We start from the raw sequence: 13,519 nt of genomic DNA, 5'->3' as shown, positions 1-13,519 counted from the left end.
TGGGGGTAGTAAACACCAGAATATGGATGATCGGCGGTAAGTAAACAATTAAATAAATGAAACCAATTTCTTTGCGCACGCTGGATCATAAACTGTGATGCAGCGTGTGCAACGCCCCCACCCTGCCCCTCCCTCGCCCCACCTCACTGCCCCACGGAACTCCCTCCACGGGCTGCTACTGGCCGGAGGGGGCTTCCTGGAGCTCGGGGCTGCAGAGACTAGTGTTACACCACAGCACAAGGTGATAAACTTGTAGTTAGCTTAAAAACATCACAATGGAGCCATAACAATAAGTACAAAGTGACAAAGTCAATGCATCGTATAATGCACGAGAGGTCGCCCTCATTCATGGACCGCTGCTCATTCTATTTTCTTCTGTCCTGATGATGACCTACTAATAATGAACTAGGGTCAAAACGCCATCAACAAATTTCCCTATTGGAGCAATTTATGGGATTTATTCAACCTGTGTCACATTATACCATGCATTGACATTGTCAATGCATGATATAATAGCTGGCCAGCTGCTGAATTCCAAGGATGCGTAGTCTGGAACCTACCTCATGCCTGTTTAACCGACGACCAGACACTCCCTGTCCCTTTATCTCACTCTTGCAGGTTTTTGCTTTCTCCCTTTGTGACGTTTTTTCTGTCTTTCTTTCCCTTTTGGGTGATTTCCCTGCTCTATCTCTCAGCAACTATGCGATGAAGAAAATTACGTGCCTTTCCCCAAAAATGAGTGCCCTTGGGCCCCACCAGCTTAAATTAAGCACTGGTACCATGATACACCCTAGGATAAAATGCCCTTTTGACCCATTTTTTAAATTAATTTCCTTCTCGGTGCTGACAGCTTCTAACGCCTCAAAGGTTCTATCAGAGGCCAGTCTGTCATGCTATACTTTCTTTCTTCAGTAGTGAGCTAGGCTTTCAAAGTTATCCAGGGCTGATTAGGTTTCCAGTCCAGCACGACACATAACCTTAAGTCATCCCCACAATGCATCGCTTTGTACATCACGTGTGACGGCACCAGTTTTTTTTACAGTTAACCATGTGCTGTATAAAATAACTTATGAACCTGCTTTTAAATCTGCATATTTACAGTGCTTTAAATGGGCCGGTACTGTCCAGTACTGAGTACCAGCACTTTTTTATTTTGAGCGGTAGAGTACAGGCACTTCTCAAGAGTGACTAAATACTTTTGATTGGAGAGTACCGGCACTTCTCATAAAAAAAAAGCAGGCACTCTGGTACAGAATACCTGCACTTCTATTTTTCCATTTCAAACACTGCATATTACTTGATCGTGCCCTTGAGCGCGTCAGTACAGCTTGGCATTTTTAAAAGAAGTCTCATTTCACAGGTGAGTTTCATTTTGAGGGACTCCTGCCTCCTGAGTCATTTCTTTCATCCTGTTGCGTGTCTTCAGATGTACAGTAATGGCTGATTTGAGTGAAAGTTAGTTTTGTTTTGACCGTGCAGCAGATAAATAAGGACACCAGCTAGAAACTCCCTAAGGCCTGTGCTTGTGAGCTCACAGATAAGCACATGGGCGTTCACTGAACAGCTTGCATTCACATTTGTACTTGGAGCTGCTGGAGGGGATTTCCCAGAACCATTTCATGACTGCTGATCTAGTCACAAGCCGCGGCTCCAGCAGTGACGCATCCACAGAAGCACATCAGGGCTCCGCCCACCACGGCCCAGGAAACGAGCACGTCACCACTTTCAGTCTTCAGCATAGAATGCCGGCGCAGAGCCAGTCCACTGTTAAAAATGCAGCTTCTCAAAATCAATACAATTAAAATTGGTGAGATGGGGCATGTGCTTGGACACTGCTGTTCATGTAGGTGGATGGTGGGGTTGATAACACCTGCACACAGGCAGATCATCACAAACTACTTCCTGTGGTAAGGTTGATCCATTCCCAGCAGCACTTTGAGGCACTACAGGCGATTGTGATCATCCTTTTCAGAACTTCACAGGTGCTGGCGAAGAATATTTACTCTTGTTAAAAAAGCAGTAGTAAGTATGGAAACACCTACAGGCCACTGCAAGCCCCCTTCTCTGGCCCTCTGGAGCATGTGAAGTATTTTGCTCACACTCATGTAGCCAGAGGCCCCAAGTCGGATGTGAGTAGAGTGTGGTAGGTGCGGGGAGTGGGAGGTAGATTGGAGTGGTGTGGGGGTAGATTGGAGTGGGTGGAGTATGTAGATTGGTGTAGTGTGTATGGTAGGTTGAAGAGGAGTGGAGTAGAATAGAGTGGAGTAGATTGGGGTGGGGGTAGATTGAACTGGGGTGTATTGGGGTGCAGTGGGGTAGATTGGAGTTGGGTAGATCAGGGTAGAGTAGAGTGGGAGATATTGGGTTAGAGGGGACTGCGTAGATTGGGGATGACTGTAGTGTAGTGAATAGGGGTAGATTGTAATGGGGTAGATTAGGTTGGAGTGGGGTAAATTGGAATGGGATAGATTAGGTGGGTTATGGTAGGGTAGATTGGAGTGTGGTGGGGTAGAATGGAGTGAGATACATAGAAGTGGGGTATTTTGGATGCGGTGGGTGGGGTAGTTTGGAGTGGGGTAAATTGGGTTAGGGTGGAGCAGACTGGAGTGGAGTAGGGCAAATTGGATGGGGTACATTGTAGCAGGGTACATTGGGGTAGGGTAGATTGGGGTGGGGTGGATTGGACTGGAATGGGGTAGATCTGGGTGGCACGTGGTAGACTGGAGTGAAGTTGAGTGGGGTAGATTGGATATAGTGGAATTGAGTGAGGTAGATTGGGGTAGAGTGGATTGGGGGTAGAATGGGTGGATTGAAGTGGGGTGGAGTTGTGTTGGATAGATTGGAGTGGAGTTAAGATTGGAGTGGAGTGAGACAGATTGGGGTAGAGTGGAGTGGGGTAGATTGGAGTGGGGTAGATTAGGGTAAAGTAGAGGGGGTAGATTGGGTGGATTAGAGTAGGGTAGATTGGAATGGAGTTAGGTAGATTGGAGCAGGGTTGACTAGAGTGGGATAGATTGAAGAGCAGTGGCGTAACAATATCCCCCGCAGCCCCCGCGGTGCGGGGGGCCCCTCAGGGTACCATACACGGGTGACAAGCCGCTGGGCTGAAAGCTCCTGACTGGGTCCAGAGTATGGGGGGCCCCTCCATGCACTTTGCAGGGGGCATCCGCAAGTTTTGCTATGCCACTGTTGAGGAGGGATGTTTGAAAAGGGGTAGTTTGGAGTGGAGTGTGGTAGAGTGGAGTGTTGGAGTGCAGTGGGATAGATTGGAGTGGAATAGATAGATCAGACTGTAGTTGAGTGGGGTAGATTAGAGTGGGTAGATAGTAGCAGGGTAGATCTGAGTAGATGGGGTACAGTAGAGTGAGATATTTTTGGGGTAGATTGGAGCAGAGTGGGGTAGATTGGGGAAGAGTGTAGTGGGGTGGATTAGGGTGATTTGGAGTGGGGTAGACTGGACTGGAGATGGATAGATTGGAGTAGAGTGGGGTAGAGTAGAGTGGGGTAGAGTAGAGTGGGGTAGAGTGGAGTGGGGTATATTGGGTAGTTTATATTAGGGTAGAGTGGAATGCAGTGGGGGAAGATTGGGGTCATTTGGAGTGGGGTAGGTTGTAGTAGAGTGGGGTAGATTGGGCGAGTGAGGGTGTGTTTGAGCGGTGTGGGGTTGTTTGGGATTGGGTGGAGGAGTTTGGAATGGAGTAATTTGGGGTAGAGTGGGGTAGATTGGATTAGAGAGGGGTAAATTGGGGTGGAGTGTATATTGGGGTGGAGTGGGTAGATTGGAGTGCGATAGATTGAAGTGGGGTAGATCAGGGTGGAGTAGAGTGGGACCTATTGTATAGAGAGGAGTGGGGTAGTTTGGGGAACTGTGGAGTGCAGTAGGTTGGGGTAGAGTGAAGTGGGGTGGAGTGGAGTGGGGTAGATTGGAGTGGGGTTAAGAGGATAGGGTACATGGGGTAACATGGGATTGAGTGGAGTGGGGTACATTGGGGTGGAGTGGAGTGGGTTTGGGAAGTGTGGTGGATTGGAATTGAGTGGGATAGCCTGGGTGGATTATAGAAGGGTGGGATGGAATGGAATTGGGTAGTTTGGAATGGGGTAGATGGGGGAGTGGGATACATTGGAGTGGTGTGAGGTAGTTTGGGTTGGGGTGAGGTAGATTGGAGTGGGTTGGAGTGGGATAGATTGGGGTAGAGTGGGGTAGATTGGAGTGGAGTGTATCAGATTGGAGTGGAGTTGATTGATGTACACTGGAGTAGAGCTATATTGAATTGGGGAGGATTGGGGTGGAGGTGGGTAGATTGGAGTGGGGTAGATTGGAGAGGAATGGGATAGATAAGGGTAGAGTGGGGTAGATTGGAGTGGGATAGATTGGGTGAATTATGGTAGGGTAGATTGGAGTGTAATGTGTAGACTGGAGTGCGATAGATAGGAGTGGGGTAGCTTGGAGTGGAGTGGAGTGGGTAGACTAGGGTGGAGTAGATTTGAGTGGAGTTGGATAGAGTGGTGTGGGGTAAATTTGGATGGGGTGGGGTAGATTGGGTTAGGGAGGGCAGATTAGAGTGGAGCTGACTGGAGTGGAGTAGATTGGGGTAGTTTGGAGTGGGGCAGATTGGATGTGGTAGATTGGAGTAGGGAATTTGGGGTGGAATGGGATAGGGTAGATTGGAGCGTGGTGGATTTAAAGTGGGTTAGATTGGACTGCAGTGGGGTAGACTTGGGTAGAGTGGAGGAGTGGGGTACATTGAAATGGAGTGGGGTGAAGTCCATTTGGATAGATTGGAGTGGAGTTGATATTGGAGTGGAGTGAGACAGATTGGGGAACAGTGGGGTGGGGTAGAGTGGAGTGCAGTGGGAAGATTGGAGTGGGCTGGGGTAGATTGGAGTGAGATAGGAGTGGGATAGACTGGAGTTGAGTAGATTGGAGTGGATTTGGGTAGAGTGGTGTGGGGTAGATTGGGCTGGGGTTGGGTAGATTGGAGTGGAGTACATTGGGGCAGATTGAAGTGGGGTAGATTGGAGTGGGGCGGAGTTGATGAGGTAGGGTAGATTGGGTTGGAGTGGGTTAGATTCAACTGGAGTGGAGTAGATATGGGTGGCATGTGGTCGACTGGTTTGAAGTGGAGTGGGGTAGATTGGTTATAGTGGAATGGAGTGTGGTAGATTGGGGTAGAGTGGGGTGGATTGAGTGGGTAGATTGGAGTGGGGTAGATTGGGGTATCAATCAATCAATCAGGAAATTGTAGGCGCGCTACTCACCCATGAGGGTCTAAAGGCGCTGCGGGGAAGGGGGTGTGTAGATCCGTTCAGACGAAGAGCCAGGTCTTGAGGGTCTCCCTGAAGGTGTTCAGGTTGGGGACGAGTCGGATATTTGCTGGTAGCTCTTTCCAGGTTCTGGCTGCAATGTGGGAGAAAGTCTTCCGCCTGCTCTGGCTCTGTGGATGCGAGGGGTTTCAGCCAGTGCGAGGTTGGCAGACCAAAGGTTTCTTTTGGGTACCTGGAAGCTTATTCTGTCATTGAGGTATTTGGGTCTGTTGTTGTGTAGGCATTTGTAGGCGTGGGTGAGGATCTTGAAGGTGATTCTTTTCTCCACTGGGAGCCAGTGGAGTCACCGCAGGTGTTGGCTGATGTGTTCGTTATGGGGGATGTCGAGAAGTGGTCTGGCTGCGGTGGTCTGTATGGTCTGAAGTTTGCGGAGAAGGGACTTGTTGATGCCGGCGTAGAATGCGTTTCCATAGTCCAGTCTGCTGGTGATGAGCGAGTGGGTGACTGTTATCCTTGATTCCAGGGGGGGTGGGGGGGGGAGAGGGGCATTTGAAGGTCATTCGAAGGATGCAGAGGTTGTTAACCTCTTCCATGCTCATGACAGCTCCCGGCCGTCATGAGTCACGGTGGGCGTGTGCGGATGATGGCCGGGAGCCGTCATGACCACGCCCGCGATAGGAATGTTCAGCACTGCGGCGGAATTCACGCCGCAGTGATGAGGTTAAAGCAGTTGGAGGTGACGGTGTTGGTGTTCATGGTGAGCGATGAGTCAAGTATGATGCTGAGGTTTTTGGCGTGGTCTGAGGTGGTGGGTGGGCTCCCGAGGGCGGTAGGCCACCAGGTGTCGTCCCATGCTGAGGGGGTGGTTCCGAGGATGAGGACTTGTGTCTTTTTGGCGTTGAGTTTTAGGAAGTTGTTGGTCATCCAGGCTGTGACGTCTTGCATTCCTTTTTGGAAGTTTAGTTTTGCAGTGGTGGGGTCTCTGGTGAGGGAAAGGATGAGCTGGGTGTCGTCGGCGTAGGATACGATGTTGAGGCTGTGTTGTCAGACGATGGCTACGAGTGGGGCCACGTAGATGTTGAATAGGGTTGGGCTCAGCGATGACCTGTGGGGGACTCCGCAGGTGATCTCCGTGGGGGCAAACAGGAAGGGTGGTAGTCTGATCCTTTGGCTTCTTCCGGTGAGGAACGATCGGATGCAGTCCAGGGAGGCCTCTTGTATGCCGGCTTCGTGTAGTATGGCGACTAGAATGCGGTGAGAGACGGTGTCGAAATCTGCAGACAGGTCGAGAAGGATGAGGGCTGCTGAGTGGCCTCGGTCCAGCAGGGTGCGGATGTCATCTGTGGTGGCGAGAAGGGCAGTTTCGGTGCTGTGGTTGCTCCGGAAACCGGATTGGGATAGGCCGAGGTTGGCGTTTTCTTTGATGAACCATGTCAGTTCCCTGTTGACAGCTTTCTCTACTACTTTGGCTGCAAAGGGGAGGAGCGAGATGGGCCGGTAGTTCTTGAGGTCGGTGGGGTCAGCTAAGGGCTTCTTGAGAAGGGGCCTGACTTCTGCGCCCTCCCAGCTTTCTGGGAACGTGCCTGTTGTGAAGGTGGTGTAGATGGTCCATTGTATTCCAGTCACAATGGTGTTGGTGGCTCTGTGGAAGATGTGCGGGGCCAGGGGGCGGTGGGGGCTCTCGAGTGGATGCTTTTCATGGGTGTAGTGGTGTCCTCGGTTGTGATTGGAGTCCAGTTGGTGATGGTGGGCTGAGCGGTGTCTCTGGGGGTGGGGGGCTGGCAGTGGCATGTTGCGTGCGGTCGATGAAGTTGTCATAGAGTTTCTGATCTTGTGGTGGAAGTAGCTCCCAAGCTTGTCGCAGAGGTCTTGGGATGGGGTGATGTCTGTGGCTTTGCTGCGTGGCTTGGTGAATTCCTTGATCACGGTGAAGAGTTCCTTGGAGTTGGTGGTGTTGGTGAGGATTTTGCTGTGGATGAAGTTTCTTTTGATTGTTCTGATTTGGTTGTGGTAGTTTGTCATGGCATTCTATGTAGGTGGAGTAGTTGTCGGTTGTCTTAGTGTTCCTCCAGGTCTTCTCCAGGTGGCTGCAGGTGCGTCTTGCTTCTTGGAGATCTGTGGTGAACCAGGCGGCTTTTCTGTGGCGTTGTTCGCCGGAGTTCCGTAGCAGGGCGAGTTTGTCTGCACAGTTGGAGATCCAGGAGTGTAGTTCTTTGGATGCGGAGTTGGCATCGGGTGTCCAGGTGGGGTTTCCTCAGGCGAGGGTGGAGCTCAGTTTCTCGTCGGTAACCTTGCTCCAGTTCCTTCGTGGTAGGGGGGGGAGGTGTTGGTGCATTGGGTTTGTCGATAGTGAAGTGAACGCAGTGGTGGTCGGTCCATGAGGGTTGCATTGTGTGACTCAAGTGGACGCTGTTGCCTGCGGCGAAGATGGGTTCGAGGGTGTGTCTAATCTGTGTGTGGGCATGATGACGAGTTGGTTTAGTCCAATGTTGGCGAGGTTGTCATGGAGGGAGGTGGAGTTGAGGTTGCTGGGGTTGTCTAGGTAGAAGTTGAGGTCTCCAATGAGTATGTAGGTCATTGATGCGATGGCTTGGGGTGTAATGAAGTCAGAGATGGTGGTGGCAAAGGGTGTCCGGGGGGTCTGTAGCTGACGGTTCTTCGGAGTGTGGTGCTGGGGCTGGTCCGGATCTGGAAGTGCACGTGTTCTTGTGGACGATGGTGAGGCCTCCTCCAGGGTGGTTGGAACGGTCCTGCCTCTGGATCTTGAATCCGTCTGGAATGGCTGTGTTGATGTCGGGACGGAGGCGGCTTTGGTCCAGGTCTCCGTAAAGACGGCTATGTCGGATGAGAGGGAGTCGAGTAGGTTCCAGATTTCCATGGCGCACATTGAGGAAGATGCACCATAGCGTGTTGTTGGTAGTGGTGTCTGCGGTTCCTGGAGTTGGGGCGGAGGAAAACGTCTGGCGGCAGTGGTGGCAGGCTGGAAATGCCAGATGGCAGTCTCTGAGTCTTCCAGGGTTGAGTGCGACGTTGTTGTAGCGGTGGGAGGTCGTGGATCCAGGGTTCCTGGAGCTGGTCGCTTGTGGGAAGCAGACGGGCTTGCCTTAGGTGCGCCTTTGGCACGCCAACAGCGCGCCCGCACAGCGGTCGCCATTAAGTAGGGGAGGGGCGGGACCAGAGGTAGGAAGGCGGGAGCGGGAGCTGTGTCGGGGCGGGAGGAGCCTGGCGGAGCAGTGGCGGGAACCGGGCTGAATTAATCTAGGCAATAAAATAAATATTAGTACCAAAAACAAGAGGGGGCTGGGCTGTTCCTAGGTTCAGGGTGCAGGTCAGAGGGAGGTGGAACTGTGTAGGAGGTTAAGTGATAACCTGCCTGTGGGTATCCATTTTGTTGGATATAATGGCCTCACACACCCTTGCAGGTGTCATGCTTCATCATCGGCAGTGCTCCTCGTTGGGTGGGCGGTGCAATACCCAACGGGCTACACCTCAAAGAGGGGCTCTTTGGCGGAGATCTTTTACCCGAATAAAATTCCTTCCGGTACCCCGGCGTTATTTTAATTTCCCACACCGTCTACCTTAACTCTGGCCCCTCACCCACACTTCACCTAAGGGCAGTTGGATAAAAGATCTCCGCCAAAGAGCCCCTCTTTGAGGTGTAGCCCGTTGGGTATTGCACCGCCCACCCAACGAGGAGCACTGCCGATGATGAAGCATGACACCTGCAAGGGTGTGTGAGGCCATTATATCCAACAAAATGGATACCCACAGGCAGGTTATCACTTAACCTCCTACACAGTTCCACCTCCCTCTGACCTGCACCTTGAACCTAGGAACAGCCCAGCCCCCTCTTGTTTTTGGTACCAGTTATCTGAGGGCCTAGGCTGCGGTTTGGACCTTCCACTTCCTTCAAGTGGTAAATTGGCCCTCTGGATCTACATAGATCCCATATCCTCCTCCCTCCTTTTGAATACACAATAAAATAAATATATCACTATCAAAGGAGAGAGAGAGGACAGGTAGCTAGTCCGTATCCCCGGGGTTTTATATGTGAGATCAAAGAGGACTAGCCTATTTGTGAATTTACATAGGCTCAAGACTGTAAGACAGGGTACAAACCCTTTTGTTTGTTCATGAAGCCCTCACCCACCATCCTGGTTGGTGGCATGCTTCATCATCAGGCCCACCCAGTGACACCGAGTGTGTCCTGGGTGTGCTTCGACACCTGAATACAGTGGAGCAGGTATGTTTCTGAGTGTGCAGTGTAGTGACGTGAAGGTGAAAATTTAAAAGCTATACAGGGGTACCAGTACCCGAGGGTAAATTATATTTTAATAACTAGGTCACTGTTTGCATTAAAAGGGCTGTTGGATGTTACAGGAGTGTTAATTAGGGTCTCCTACATCCAGGTGTGGTCTACATGTTTCAGCCAGGCCTTTATGATTAAAACTGGCTTTCCTCAGGACCAAAGTGTGTTGGTGAAAATTACTTAATTTCCGTTAGTTTGCAGGTAGTAAGTGCCTTCATACTCGAAGTAGTTTTCTTTGAGTGCTAGGGCAGCGCAGGCAAGGATGAATTGTCGTGGTGTATGGTACATCCAGGGGTTTTGCATCAGTACATCTTGTAGGATTGCTGGGTGGCGTCTTGTGGGAGGCTGGTGTAAAGACTTTCTATGTCCACCACAAAACTTCATGTATATATGATAAATTTCACCCTAGCCTTACCACCAATATGGCTACACCATTTGCCGCTTATTTATTGTCTACACAGCACAATAGATATCGGCAATCAAACAGTTTTGTGAATATGTTACCATACTAAGACTCTCCCCTGTATGTGTGTTTTGTCATACTTTTTGTATGTCCAGTAATGCTCTAAGAGGGAATCCCCCTCACACAGGTAAAGCACCTTAGCGAGTGCTACACATTTTTCAAAATTACACAATCACTTAAAATTAAATAATTTGCACCTACACACTTAGGTCCTGCGGAAAGCCAGGCTGAAACATGTAGACCACACCTGGATGTAGGAGACCCTAATTAACACTCCTATAACATCCAACAGCCTTTTTAATGCTAATGGTGACCCAGTTATTAAAATATAATTTACCCTCATGAGTCTATGTAAATTCACAAATAGGCTAGTCCTTTTTGATCAATAAAATAAATATCACAGTGAGACCGGCGGACTGCGGAAGTCAAAATGAGTCACAAAATCAAAATGAATCACCTAAAGGCTGGGCGGGCTGCTGGCGCGAATCCTGTGCATCGGAGGACTCGAGGCTGCGGCGGTGAGGCTGAGCTGCTAGGGAGAGTGCTGGCCTGGACCCAAGGTCTAGGTTTCACACACGCTCCCCTGCTGCGGTCACCATTAAGTAGGGGGGTATAGAGGAGAGGAGTAGATTGGAGTGGAGTTGAAATTGGTGTGGAGTGAGACAGATTGTGGAAGAGTGGAAGGGAGTGGGGTAGATTAGGGTGGAGTGGGGTGGGGTTAATTGGGTGAATTTAAGTATGCCTCATTGTTCATGTATGCATTAACAGGCCCTTTTCTGACTTGTGAGTGAACTGCAGGACGCTGACCCCGTCACCTGAAACTGACCCTTTCACGAAGCCAATTTCTCTGGCTGATCGTTGTCTAAAATTGCCAATCAATGTTCAGGATATCGTTAACTTTTAGTTTCTGGCACATATCTTATCCTACTCAACATCTGAATTGTTTCTTTCCTTACGACTTTTCATTACATGGGTAGTGCTTTCAATTATGGGTTTGTCCGGCTTGTGGAAATTGAATTTGGGACATTCCTAATAATTAACTTGTGGGTTGGTACAATGTAAGTGAGCTTTTTGGAATGTAATAATGTATGTGAAAATGTATTTCATTGGTCAGAATTTGCCGCAGTGGGTGTGCATTTGTAATTAATCGAAAACAGCATAAAAGGTGATGTCTTGCTCTATGAAAATTGAGCAGTTTCCTGAGTTGCACACTGTGTTGTATCGCTTGGTTTACTGTTACTAGCTGCAGCTAATAAATTTGATCTTTGACGCCATCCAGAAGTATTCCTTGTCTCTGTATTTCAAGACAGGAGAATCCAAAAACTTCGGGTGTGTCCCTGGCACCGCTGGGTTCTAAGAAAACCTGGTTCTTCAGTTGGCGCCCAACGGTGGGGCGACTTCAGCAGTACCGGTCCAAGCCTGAGGATCGTGAGGAGCCACGTGAGGAAATTCTGGAGGAAGGCCGCCACTTCATTGACCCCTGCATGTCGACGTGGACCGAAGGTCTTTTCTGCGAGGCTTCCCGCTTTCCAACGGCTACGAAGGACTGCTGCCCTGACTGTCGCCCTGTCTTGGACCCTTGATTGATCCTTTGTAAAGCGAGACGATAGACGGTCTTCTGGTGGCGTGACAGACATTTTGGTTAAGTATAAGTGGGTCGCTCCCACGACTTTGTTTTGGTTCTTGGTTTTGATTCGGTTATTGCAATAGTCGACGCCGAGAGGCTCGTATATTTACGAGTGTATCGATAGTTGATAACCCCTTGAAGTTTGAAGCTACACTAGTGAGCTATAAGATGCCTGGTTTTAGCAAAATTAGGAAATGGTTTAGTTGTGGTTGCAACAAGGATTCCCGATTGGAGGATTCGTGTCCGATACCTCCGGTTGGAACTCCGACTTATGAGCTCTATTCAAAACACGGAGTGGGTCCTATCACTTATAATGAAGTATGGGTCCGCTATACAAAGAAAGATGATGTTTTACGATGGCCCCAACATGGTAGTTTCGAATTAAATATTTTAGATCATCTGGAAGTTGCGCTATTTAGGAAGAAAGCCCGGCCGGCAATGTTTGACTCTTTCCGCATCTGGCGAAAGGAAGCCAAACAGCGAGAAATTAAGCAAGCAAAAAGAGATAGGAAAGATAAGAATATGTCAGTACTACAAGCTGCTAGGCAGTTTAGGGAAGATGGAGAAGAGCGTGCGAGTGAAGTTTCAGATAGACAGCGTTGCATGGCCATAGATAAATGTTATCCGGCATTGCCGTCTTCTCCTCCGAAAGTAATTGAAGATCTTGAAAAAGATCCTTTGATCTCTCATCTACTGAGATTGCCACCCCCTTATGTGCAGGGTGCTACTGCGCCTCCATTACCCCCGGTTGTTCCACCCTTTGTTGTTCAGCCTCTGCTGTTGTTCAGCCACCCGGTGCTCCACAGATGGTTTTGCCTCCTACTGCGCAACCCACTCTAGGGTCGCCAGCTTTGCTACCAGCTTTGCCTCAAACTCCTTTGCCTTCTACTTCTGCATCTTCGACTCCTACTGTTCTTGTCCCTACACCTATTTTGCCTCAAAATACTTATTCTCCTGTTGTTATGTCTGCTTCTTCTCCTTCTGCTCGAAAACAAATGACTGAGACGGTTGTTAATCTGTTGTCTCCATTGTTGGGTCACTGAATATGACCCCTGTTTCGGAACGTAAGCAGAGTCGTAGTAAGCTTCCTAGTTCTGAGGAATGGACAGTGTTGGATTTGTTGGCTCGTAGATGGATTTTAAATGCTTCCAAGTATAATTTGCCAGCGGTTATGGATGTTTTCTTTCAGTGGGAGCCGCCTAAGCAAAGGTATGTTTTTGATGTAATGTGTACTTTTCTCAGTCAGGAATGGGAAAATAATGAGTTGGGTCCGATTCCGCAGGAAGTGCTTGATATTCAGTCCGAATTTGCTAAAGGGACGATAGTGGAATCTGATGTTACAGATGCCGTGGAGACGATACTTGTTTTTAGGTCTAGATTACCGCCTCAGACATTGTACGAACCTGATTCCTCTGTTAGGAGGAAAGTGAAGCAGTATCCCATGAGAGAGGTTCCCCTGTATGGAGAGAGGAAGTTGTTGCTAATGTTAATCAGGGTATTCAGGGCGTACCGGCTCATTTTCAGCGAGTATGGGTATATGTTCCTTGGAAGAGAGCAGAGGTCTTGGCTCTTAAGCAGGCCTTACCTGACCCCTGTAAGAATCCTGCCGGTTATTACAAGGAGTTGTCCCAGACAGTTGATGGGTGTATTATGAATTTAGCTGACATAGATATGTTGATGGGTAATGTAGTTCCTCAACCATTGTGGGCGAAGATTCGTCATGAGAATCATGCGGCAGAATTAGGAGATACGTGGGCTAATATTGTTGCTGCAGATGGTCGGCAAGTAGGAGGTGCCAAACCTGAGCCCTTAGTTGCAGAATTACCTGGTAGGATTATTAATTTAATGAAAACGA

Source organism: Lissotriton helveticus, chromosome 9 (genome assembly GCF_964261635.1).
Source record: "Lissotriton helveticus chromosome 9, aLisHel1.1, whole genome shotgun sequence".
NCBI classification, from domain to species: Eukaryota; Metazoa; Chordata; class Amphibia; order Caudata; family Salamandridae; genus Lissotriton; species Lissotriton helveticus.
The sequence above is the reverse complement of the archived record's forward strand: the minus strand, read 5'-3'. Positions refer to the sequence as shown.